Genomic DNA, 13,123 nt, shown 5'->3' on the forward strand with positions numbered 1-13,123 from the left:
TATACCCGAGACAACCGAAGCTCAGAGAGATTAAATGATCTGCCAAAAGATGTTCATTTAGCATGCATTACATCAAGAAAGTACATGTTGAACTCAAGTATGAATTCAAAGATGAGTCTTCTCTTTGATATAATATTTGGTAGAATAATTGGAAAAGGGTTGTAAATTTTAGAATTAAAAACAAATGAAATATGACTGCAATGCCATTTCATATTTGGGATGTTACTTTAAAATTATACTAAAATATATTTTAACTTTTAAATTGCTGTGCTCATTCAGCATTTTATTTTCATTCCACAAAACCACTGTCATTATTTTTCTACTATTTCTGAATGCAAACACTTGAGTACTCCCTGTTCTACAATTTAAGCTCTTCACAAGAAAAGACTATAAATCTCACAGACAACTTACATTCATCATGGAAAGTCCATGGAAAATATGTCTAGGACTTTCATGTTTGTAAAGAAGTATTCCTTTCACACCAGCAATGCTTGGGAAGGAAAAATGACTAGAAACACGATAAGAGAAGGCAATAAAATAAATGATGAGGTATATTTTACTTTTTTTCTTTCAGGGTGGTCATTCTAAGGTATCTAAGGCAAGCCACACAATAGGTTAAACTGTATACAAACCAATCTGCTGTGAATATTTACATGGTATCTAAGATATCAAGCAGAAACAAATATTATCAAGCTTTTGGTTAAAATTCTCATGAACCACATAAGTAGTTATCCCATTTTCAGAGAACACAGTGCTACAGTTAATCATTCTGCTCTGGCCACAAGTTTTTTAAGAGGAAAATATCCATTAACCTCAAAATTCCCTATATATCAGCTTTCTCACACAGACTTAGCTGGCAATGCTTTTTTCATTTTATGACGCCATTATATAACCACAAGGCAAAAAGGCACAGAAATGAAGGGTGAAATAGTGGAAAGATAAAAGGAAGCTTCTCTGAATACCCGCACAAATGTGGCAGCTGTGATTTAGAGGGTAAAATGTAAGAGACAATCAATGAACCCCTCATTACTATATGGAAGATAACAGTGCATCTGCTGAACCAACAGTGGCAAAACAGTGCACCTGTTAGTGTGAGAGGCTGAGAGATAGCAGAAGACACAGGGCATTTGTGCCTCTTGGAGCAACTTCTTTGATGTTTGTCTTCTAAAATATGTTTAATATATCCCAAAAGTCAATCCACAAATATTTTGTTCACTATTCAAGCAAAAGACCTACGATAGAAGGAATATTAATTTATTAATAACTAATATTAGAGCCCTGTGTTACCTTCCTGTTGCTGTCATAGTAGATTATCACAAATTTTGTGGCTCAAAATGATAGAAATTCTTTTCCTTCCTAGTTATGGAGGCCAAAGGTCTGTAACGTATGTGTTTAAAACCTGCTCTTATCAGTTAAGTTTCAACACTTAAGAATAACTGTGTATTAATTACAGAATTCAACCAATAGTATTAAGTAGAACAAATGAAAAAATACTAGGAGGGATAAAGTATTAAGTTGTTCATCAACAGTCAGGGCAAGGGCTGATCAAGTCACCGTTTCTCATAGTGTCCACTTCACTTCAACAGGTTTCCTTTTTGGTTCTCGGTTAGTTGTCACTGATCAGGGAGAACATATGATACTTGTTCCTTTGGGACTGGCTTATTTCACTCAGCTCACCACAGACCCAAAGCAGTCAGCAGACGGGTTTTAAGGGATGAAGTGTGCAATGATGTCCCAATTCCTGTGTGCCTACAGGAGACCGTCTGGGCAGGGGAATGTCCTTGAGCTCTCTGATGGGTATTGAAAGAGTCTGGAGCATGGGGATTGTGACCATAGGACTCTAGGTCTTAGTCACTAATTTATCTCCTACTCTATCAGTGTCATGAGCAAGCTATTTCCATAATTTCCAGGTCTCAATTTATAAGATAGGTATAATGACTAACTCAAATGGCTGTTGTGAAGATTAAAATACCTCCAGGAAAGCACTTAATACAGTCATTAGCACAGAGTATGTGTTAATATGTAGTAGACTTTGTTAATATTATTCATGTACAAGCAAGATCAAAAGCCTAATCATTTTTTGGTATCCTCTTCTATTTCTTTCTTTAAGATTTTGTAATTCTCATCGTAGAGATCTTTAACGTCCTTGGTTAAGTTTATTCCAAGGTATTTGATTGTTTTTTGGCTATTGTGAATGGGATTGATCTTAGAAGTTCTTTCTCAGCTGTGGCATTGCCTGTGTATACAAAGGCTGTTGATTTTTGTGCATTGATTTTATATCCTGCTACTTTGCCAAACTCTTCTATGAGTTCCAATAGTCTCTTTGTAGAGTTCTTTGGATCCCCTAAATAAAGAATCCTATCATCTGCAAAGAGGGATAGTTTGAGTTCTTCCTTCCCAATTTGTATCCCTTTAATTTCTTTTTCTTGCCTACTAGCTCTGGCTAAAACTTCCAGAACTATATTGAATAGCAGTGGTGAGAGGGGGCATCCCTGCCTGGTACCAGATCTCAGTTTAAATGCTTCCAACTTTTCCCCCATTGAATCGGATGCTGGCCGTGGGTTGTTCATAAATTGCTTTGATTGTATTGAGGAATGTTCCTTCCATACTCAGTTTGCTTAGAGTTTTCATCATGAAAGGGTGTTGTATTTTATCAAATGCTTTCTCTGCATCTATGGATAGACCAATGGAACAGAATAGAAACACCAGAAATCAATCCAAACATCTACAGCCAACTTATATTTGATCAAGGATCCAAAACCAATCCCTGGAGTAAGGACAGTCTATTAAATAAATGGTGCTGGGAAAACTGGATTTCCACATGCAGAAGCATGAAGCAAGACCCTTACCTTACACCTTACACAAAAATCCACTCAACATGGATTAAAGACCTAAATCTATGACCTGACACCATTAAATTATTAGAGAACATTGGAGAAATGCTGCAAGATATAGTACCAGGAAAGACTTCTTGGAAAAGACCCTGGAGGTGTGGGGAGCAACTGAGACTAGACTAAGTTACTGGAATTAAGACTTATTCTATGCATCTGCTCTCCCACAATATGGCGCTGAGAGCAAACAACTTTCACACAGCTGCCTCGCCAATTTGACTGACGAGCTGCAGGAGCTGATCCTGCTCCTGATTGGAGGAGAGCAGCGTGCTCGGCGTGTGGGTAGAAGAGTTGGGATTGGTGGAGGAGAACTATAAAGGAGGAGAGAGACAACATGCACCAGGAACATCTGAGGACCATCTGAGCAGCCCCCAGAGAGCCTGCCGGCCGGCGGTGTACCACTCCTCCGCAGAAGCGGGGAAAGCGGCGGGGTGTGCCACCCCTCCACGGAGGTGGAGGGGCCAGCAGCTAACCCTGGACGGCGTCGTTCCTCCGTGAGTGAGGGACCAGCAGCCAACCCAGGAAGAACCGGGCAGAAAGAACAGCGCAGGGTCCGGTGTCGTTCCTCCGCGAATGGGGGAGCGACATGGAGGCACAGGCAGTCAAAGCCAAAATTAACATTTGGGATTGCATCAAATTGAGAAGTTTCTGTACTGCAAAAGGAACAGTCAGGAAAGTGAAGAGACAACTGACAGAATGGGAAAAAACATTTGCAAACTATGCAACAGATAAAACGCTGATAACCAGAATCTACAAAGAGATCAAGAAACTCCACAACATCAAAACAAACAACCCACTTAAGAGATGGGACAAGGACCTCAACAGACATTTTTCAAAAGAGGAAATCCAAATGGCCAACAGACACATGAAAAAGTGTTCAAGATCACTAGCAATCAGGGAAATGCAAATCAAAACCACAAGGAGGTTTCATCTCACCCCGGTTAGAATGACTCACATTCAGAAATCTACCAACAACAGATGCTGGCTAGGATGTGGCGAAAAAGGGACACTAACCCACTGTTGGTGGGAATGCAAACTAGTAAAGCCACTATGGAAGTCAGTCTGGAGATTCCTCAGAAACCTGAATATAACCCTAACATTCAACCCAGCCATCCCACTCCTTGGAATTTACCCAAAGGAAATGAAATTGGTAAACAAACAAGCTGTCTGCACATTAATGTTTATTGCAGTTCAATTCACAATAGCTAAGACCTGGAACCAACTCAAATGCCCACCAACAGTAGACTGGATAAACAAATTATGGGACATGTACTCTATAGAATACTATACAGCAGTCAAAAACAATGAAATCTGGTCTTTTGCAACAAAATGGAGGAATCTGGAAAACATTATGCTGAGTGAATTAAGCCAGTCCCAAAGCGACAAATATCATATGTTCTCCCTGATCGGTGACAACTAACTGAGCACCAAAAAGGAAACCTGTTGAAGTGAAAGGGACACTATGAGAATCAGTGACTTGATCAGCCCTTGTCCTGACTGTAGATGTACAATTTAATACTATATCCCTTTTAGTATTTTTTTTGTTCTACTTAATACTATTGGCTGAACTCTTCAATTCACACACAATTATTCTTTGGTGTTGAAATTTAACTGAAAAGTGATCCCTGTTAAATATAAGAGTGGAAATAAGAGAGGGAGGAGATGTACAGTGTGGCACATTCTCAATCAGACTTGCCCCAAGTGGTGGAGTTAGAAACGTGCCAGGGGATTCCAATTCAATCCCATCAAGGTTGCATATACCAATGCCATCTCACTATTCCAAGTAATCAATTTCAGTTCACAATTGATCACACTGATAGGTCTAAAAGAAGGTGTTAGAGAAGAAATAAACAAAATTGAAACCAAATAAAACAACACAAAGGATCAGCAAAACAAAGAGCTGTTTTTTGGAAAAATAAACAAAATTGATGCACAATGGACCAACTAAAACGTGGGGGGGGGGGGGGAGAAGACCCAAATCAATAAAATCAGAGATGAAAAAGGAAATATAATAACAGATAACAGAAATAAAATGAATAATCAGGAATTACTATGAAGAACTATATGCCAATAAGTTGAGAAATCTGGAAGAAATGGATAGATTCCTGGACACATACAATCTACCAAAATGGAATAATGAAGACATTAAAATCTAATGGAAACATGGAAAACGTAAACAGACCAATAACCAAGATGGAAATTGGTTCAGTAATAACGATCCTTCCAACAGAGAAAAGCCCAGGACTGGATGGCTTCTCTGCTAAATTCTACCAGACATTTAAGGAAGAACTAATTCCAATTCTTCTCAAGTTATTCAAAACAACTGAAAGGGAGGTAATCCTCTAAAACTCCTCCTTGAAGCCTGCATAACCTTCATTCCTAAGCCAGAAAATGGATATAACAGAGAAAGAGAACTATAGACCAATATCCCTGATAAACATAGTACCAATTCAATGAATGTGGTACATCAACAAACTGAAGAATAAAATCCACATTGTTATCTCAATAGATACAATGACAGCATAGGATAAAATACAGCATCCTTTCATGATGCAAACCTTAAGCAAATTGGGTATAGAAGAAACATTCCTCAACACAATCAAGGCAATTTATAACAAACATACAGCCAGACTCCTACTGAATGGGGAAAAGCTGGAAGCATTCCCCGTTTGATCTAGAACCAGACAAGGATGCCCACTCATACCATTACTATTCAATATAGTCCTGGAAGTTTTAGCCAGAGTCATTAGGCAAATAAAGAAATCAAGGGGATACAAATTGGAAAGGAGTAAATAAACTCTCCCTATTTGCAGATGGCATGATCCTATATAAAGGGGGTCCAAAAGACTCCACTAAGAGACTATTGGAACTCATAAAAGAGTTTGACAAAGTGATGGGATATAAAATCAACACAGAAAAATCAAAGTTTTTGTATACACAGACAATACCATGGCTGAGAAAGAACTTTAAATATCAGTCTCATTCACAATAGCTCCAAAAATAATTAAACATCATGGAATGAATTTAACCAAGGATGTCATAGATCTCTATGATTAAAATTACAAAACACTAAAGAAAGAAATGGAAGAAAACATTAAAAATGGAAAAATCTTCCATATTCATGGATTGGAAAAATCAACATCATCAAAATGTCAATGACAATCTCTGACAAATACTGCTGGAGATACTGGATCTCCACATGAAGAAGTGTGCAACTCAATCCACACCTTACACGTTACACAAAAAATCCACTCAAAATAGATCAAAGCCCTAAATTATGATCCAATACCCTCATTACTAGACAATATTATATAAAAGTCCAAAAAAAATGTCTGCAAGACACAGGCATAAGCAAAAACTTCTTGGAAAAGATCCCAGAGGCACAGGCAATCCAAGAATAAATTGGTAAATGGGATTCTATCAAGCTGAGAAGTTTCTGCACTGAAAAAACAAAACAAAACAACAAACAAACAAACAAAAACATCCAGCAAAGTGAAGAGGAAACAGAATGGGAGAAAATATTTGCAAACTACATAACTGATAAAGGCGTAACATCCAGAATCTATAAAAAAGAAATCCAACAACAACAAACAAACAACCCAGTTAATAAATGGACAAAGGACTTGAACTGGAATTTTTCAAGAGAGGAAACTCAAATGGCCAACATGCACTTGATAAAATGTTCTTTCTTTCTTTAGTGAGAAAATGCTCACTAGCCATCAAGGAAATGCATATCAAAACCATGGTGAAGTTTCACCTCAATTCAGTTAGAATGGCTCCTACACAGAGATTATCAAATGACAAATGCTGGTGAGGATGTGGGGGAAAAGGTACTCTGGTCCACTGTTGTTGGGAATGTAAACTGGTGCAGCCACTGTGGAAGACATTATGGAGGTATCTCAGAAATCTAAAGATAGATTCATCACTCCTGGGAATTTACCCAAACCAAAATAAATCAGCATATGAAAGAGTTATCTGTATCCCCATGTTTATTGCAGCACAATTCAAAATAGCTAAGATAAGGAATCATGGGGCCAGCGCTGTGGTGTAGTGGGTAAAACCACCGCCTGCAGTGCCGGCATCCCATATGGGTGCTCAGCTGCTCTACTTCCAATGCAGCTCTTGGCTGTGGCCTGAGTAAGTAGTAGAAGATGGCCCAAGTCCTTGGGCCCCTGCACCCATGTGGGAGACCTGGAAGAAGCTCCTGGCTCCTGACTTCAGACTGACGCAGCTGCAGCCATTGCAGACATTTGGGGAGTGAACCAGCAGATGGAAGACCTCTCTCTCTCTCTGCCTCTCTCTCTCTCTCTGTGTAACTCTGACTTTCAAGTAAATAAATAAATCTTTAAAAAAAAAAGATATGGAATCAACCCAGATATCCATCAACTGTTGACAGGATAAAAAAATATGGTGTATATAGATTATGGAGTACTACTCAGCTGTAAAAAAAATAAAATTCTGTCTTATGCAACAAGATGGATGCTACTGGAAGACATTATGCTTAGTGAAATAAGCCAGTCCCCAAAAGACAGATATCATATATTTTCCCTGATCCAAAGTAACTAATAGAGTGCCTGAAATGTAATGTATTGGAATGAAATAGACATTTTGAGATTTGATGATTGCTTACATCTCTTGTTTATGTAAACTGAAAACAGATCTTTGTAAAAATTAAGAGTGGTAATCTGAGAGGGAGGAGGAGGAAGGGATTGAGCATGGGCGGGAGGAAGAGAAGTGGGTGAAGTGTCACCATGTTCCTAAATCTGTATATATGAAATTCATGAAGCTTGCATAACTTAAAGAAAATTTAAAAGATCATTAAAAAAAGGAAAGGAAAAGAATAGATAGGAAATGGAAAGAAAAGAGAGAAAAAATGAAAATGAAGGAAAGAAGAAAGAAAAGTGAGGGGGCAGGAAAGAAAAAAAAACTAAACAGTATGTAACAAAACAGAATACTAAGCCCTTACCCATTGATAATTACATTAAATATAAATAGATTAAATTTTCCTATTAAGAAATATAAAATGAGTGAAATGATAGAAAAAATGAGACAATTATATACTGCCTATAAGATACATTTCATATCTAAGGACACAGGTAAAATGAAAATAAAGAAATGGATAAAAAATTGATGCAAATGGAATCTTCAATAAAGAAAAAGGAGCCATACTTCTATCATGCAAAATGTACTGAAAAGTGAGAAAGAATAGCATATAATGATAAAGTATTCACTTCTGCAAGAGGAAATAACAATTTTGAATTCAGATGCATCCGATATTGGAACATTTAAATGTATGAAACAAATATTAAAAGCTTTAAGAGGATAGATACACTTCAATACAGTAATAGTAGGGGAGCTTTAACACCTCACTTCCAGCAATGGGCAAGTCACCCAAAAAAAGAAACAGAAGAGTTAAACCTAATGGCCCTAACAGACTTTATAGTACATTTCATACAACAATTGCAGAATGCACATTCTTCTCTTTATCATGCAGACCAATCCCCAGGACAGATCATTTGATACAACACAAATCGAGTCTTGGGAATGGTGTTGTGGCATAGCTGGTTAAGCTGCTGCCAGCTACACTTGCATCCCAGATAGGTGTTGATTCATTTCCCAGCTGCTTGAGTTCCAATCCAGCTGCCTGCTAATGAGCTAGGGAAAGCAGTGGAAAACGCCAGCCATGTGGGAGACCTAGATGAAGATCCTGCATGGCTTCAGCCTGGCACAGCCCTGGCCTTGCAGCCATCTGGAGAGTGAACCAGCAGATGGAAGATTTGTATATGTGTGTGTGTGTGTGTGTGCATACCTCTCTGTAACATTTTCAAATAAATAAAATATTTTTTAAAAACACAGAAAATCTCAATTTTTAAAAAATATTTAAAAATCAAAACATGCCAGAATGTAATAAATCTAAACAACAATGACAAGAAAGCTTTGGTAACTATACAGACACATCCAGATTAATCATCATACTTCTGAATAGCAAATGGTTAATGGAAGAAATTATGAATAAAATTAAAACATTTCTTGAAATAAATGAAAGTGGCAACATAACATACAAAAGCCTATAGGATACAGCAAAATCATACTAAGAGAAGTTAAAACAATTAACATCCAAATGCAAAAAAATCTAAAATACACAGCCTATTGTTACATATCAATGAAGTAGAAAAGCAAGAACAAACCAATCTGTAAATTAGCAAGAAAGAATCATAAATATCAGAACAGAAATAATAAAAAAGAAATTAGAAAATAATAATACAAAAGATCAATCCAGGGAAGTGTTATTTTGAAATGATAAAAATTGATTAAACTAGCTAAATTAAGGAAAAAAGAGAGAATACAAAATCAGAGACAAAGAGGAAATATTATAACTGATATAGAAATAAAAAATGATTATTATGAACTGTATACCAACACATTTGACAAGCTTTAAAAATGAAATTTCTCTATATGTACTTTTCCAAAACTAATCATGAAGAAATAGAAAATCTGAACAGACAACTAATGAGTGAGGAAGTTCTTTTAGTATTAAAAAGTTGCCCTTCAAAGAAAAGTGCAGGACCAGATGATTTCACTGCTGAATTCTACCAGAAATTCAAAGAACACTTATACTAATTCTTAAACTATTCAAAAATTTTGAAGATATGAGATAAGGATATAACAAAAAAGAAAAGCTACCAGCTAATATCCCTGATGAACACAGATACAAACATTCTCAAGAATACACTAAAAAAAACAAATCCAACAGTGTATTAGAATGATTATTTACAATAATCAAGAGGGTCCAATCCCAGGGATACAAGGATGGTTCAATATATACAAATCAGTAAGTTTTACACACCACATCAACAAAAGTAAGATTAAAAACTACATGATCACCTCAATAGATGGAGAGAAAACAGTGGGCAAAATTCAACATCTCTTCATGATAAAAACTCTGAACAAGATAGGTATAGAAGAACCAAACCTCACTATAATCAAGAATATACAAGACAAACCCTTAGCTAATATTATCCTTAATGGGAGAACAGTGAAATCTTTCTAAGATCAGCTAAATTGGAAAAGAAGTAAAATTTTCACTGTTTGTAGATGGCATAGCCTTCTATAGAGAAGAGCAAGACTAAATTAAAACATTATTAGAATAAATGGGTTCAGCAAAATTTTGAGATGCAAATTCAACATGTACAAATTAGCAATGCTTTCATATGCTTATAACGAATTATCTGAAAAGGAATCAAGAGAGTAATTCCATTACAATGGATACAAAAAAGAAATATGTAGGGATAAATGTAACCAAATAGGTGAGTAACTCATGCAATGAAAACTATAAAATACTGAATAAAGACATTGTAGATGACATCTCCAAAAGTGGAACGATATCCCATGTTCATGGATTGAAAGAATACATATTGTTGAGATGTCCATGCTACCCAAAGATACTATGATTTAATACAATTTTTATCAAAATTATGCCATTGTTCACTAAACTAGAAAAAAAATCCAAATTTTGTATGAAACCACTGAAAAGTTTGAGTGGCCAAAGCAACTTGAGCAAAAAGGACAAAGCAGGAGCACTATATCACCCAGCTTCTAGTCAACTGCAAACCTACAGTAATTAAAATAGTATGGTATTAGCATAAAGTAAGCACATAGACTGATAACACAGAATGGAGAATCTAGAATCTAGAAGCAAACCCACACATCTATAGCTAACTGATCTTTAACAATGCTAAGAATGCATATCAGTGATAGGACCATCTGTTCAATAAACAGTATGGGAAAAATAGGATATCCACAGGCAGAAGAATGAAACTTGATTCTATGTCTTACCCTGTTCTAAAAATCAACTCAAAATGGATAGACTTAGCCACAAGGGTAGGAGTTGTGGCATGGCAGGTTAAGCTGCCCCTTGAGATGCCCCTATCCCACATCAGAGTGCCTGATTCAAGTCCTATCTACTCTGAGCTTCTGATGCAGCTCTCTGCTAATGTACCTGGGAAGCCTGAAATAATGGCCTGAGTACCTGGGTTCCTGCCACTCATGTGGGAGAACTGGATGCAATTCTTGACTCTTTATTTGAGCCTGGCCCAGACCTGACTGTTGAAGGCATGTTGAGAGTGAATCCAAAGATGGAAGATCTCTCACTCTCTCTGTTTCTTCTTCTCTCTCTTTCTGTAACTCTGACTTTCAAATAAATAAATCTTTTTTTAAAGAAAAAGAAAAGAACTTAACTGTAAGTCCTGAAACTATGAAAGCATTATAAGAAAACAGGAGATATGCTTCAGAACATTAGAACAGGCAAGGGTTTTTTGGATCCAATTCCAAAACATAGGACACAACAACAAAAGTAGAAAGTTTAGATTACTTCAAAATAAAAGCTTCTGCATCACACACACACACAAAAGAGGCACAGTGAAGACAATACTGAAAGAATCTCTAGAAATCTGCAAACTACTCATATGACAATGAGTTAAAATCTAGATTATATTACTAATTCTAGCAAAGCAATAGAAAGAAGAAAACAAATAGTCTCTTTTAAAACTGGATAATGGGGCAGGCATTGTAGCACAACAGGTTAAGCAATGACTTGGAATGCCCACCTTCCTTACTAAAATGCTTGGTTTATGTCCTGTCCAGTTTGCTTCTGATCCAGCTTCCTGCTAATGTACCCTGGGGGACAATAGATGATGTTGCAAGTGCTTGGGCACCTGCAAACCACATGGGAGGTCTAGATGGAGTTATGGGCTTCGGGCTTCAGCCTAGTCCAGCCATGGATGCTACTGGCATTTGGAAATTAAACTAGCAGACTCCATCTGCCCCCTCCCACCTCCCTCCCTCTTGTTCTGTAATTCAAGTAGATAAAAAAAAGTCAAGTTATTTTAGATGTATGGTATGCCTTAAAAGACATTTATCAAAAGAAGAGATACATGTAACCAGCAGGTACATTTAAGAATGTTCAACATCAGTAATCATCTGGGAATTGTTAATCAAAACCACAATGAGACATCACCTACTTCATTTAGAATGGCCATTACCAACTGTTGGCAGGTATGTGGCAAAAAGAAAAAGTTGGTGGCATTGCAAATTAATATAACCACAAAGGGAAACAGTGCAGAAGCTTGTTAAATATTTACCTATAAATTACAATAGGTTCCAGCAATCCCAATGCTGAGTATATATCCAAACCCTGAAAAAAACTGCAATCAGTGTGTCAAAAAGACATATACATTCTACTGTTTATTAATACACTACTCAAAACAACCAGGGATAGTCAACTTAATTGCATATAAACAGATGAATGGATAAAGAAAATATGGCATATATACATAATAGAATACCACTCCACTCAGCCATAAGAAGGGATGAAATTCTGACGTTTGTTACACCATAGGAGGAATTGGAGGACATTATGTTGAGTGAAATAAGCCAAAAATAGAAAGATTAGTACCACACAATTTCACTTGTATGTGAGATGTATGAAAGTTGGTTTTTCATAGTAGCTGAGCATTGAGTGAGGGTTATCAGAGGCTGAGAGGGAGGAGGAGAGGAAGGAATGAGGAAGTTGGTCAACGGATTGGACAGGAGAAAGAAGTTCTGGTGTTCCATTGTACACCACAGAGAACATGTGCAGTATATTTCAGAAAGGCAGAAAAAGGATTCTGAATGTTTTCACCACAAAGAAAAGATAAGTGTGTGGGGAGATTGATTACCCTGACTTGAACATTAGACTATATACATGTATCAAAACCTCACACAGCATCCCATACATATGTAAAATTTTATGAGTAAATTAAAAAACAGTATAAAAAAGAAAGTGATAAATGAAACACAGTGTACACGTGCACATACACATAAATATATATCAACAATACATAGTTATTACCAACAATATACAGTTATTATCATCAATACACAGTTATTATCCATTATTGGCCCATTTTTATTACTGAGGACTGGAGATTTTCAGTAAACGGACCACTAGCACCAGGTAAAATTTTATGAGAAAAATAAACTTCTATGATAAGGCACTGCAGTTTTTAGAACTCTGTGACAGGGCCAGTGCCGCGGCTCACTGGGCTAATCCTCTGCCTGTGGCGCCGGCATCCCGGGTTCTAGTCCTGGTTGGTGCGCCAGATTCTGTCCCAGTTGCTCCTCTTCCAGTCTAGCTCTCTGCTGTAGCCCAGGAAGGCAGTGGAGGATGGCCCCAAGTGCTTGGGCCCTGCACC

Source organism: Oryctolagus cuniculus, chromosome 8, assembly GCF_051225735.1.
Source record: "Oryctolagus cuniculus isolate XC-2025 breed Fujian yellow rabbit chromosome 8, ASM5122573v1, whole genome shotgun sequence".
In the NCBI taxonomy this organism is placed as follows: Eukaryota; Metazoa; Chordata; class Mammalia; order Lagomorpha; family Leporidae; genus Oryctolagus; species Oryctolagus cuniculus.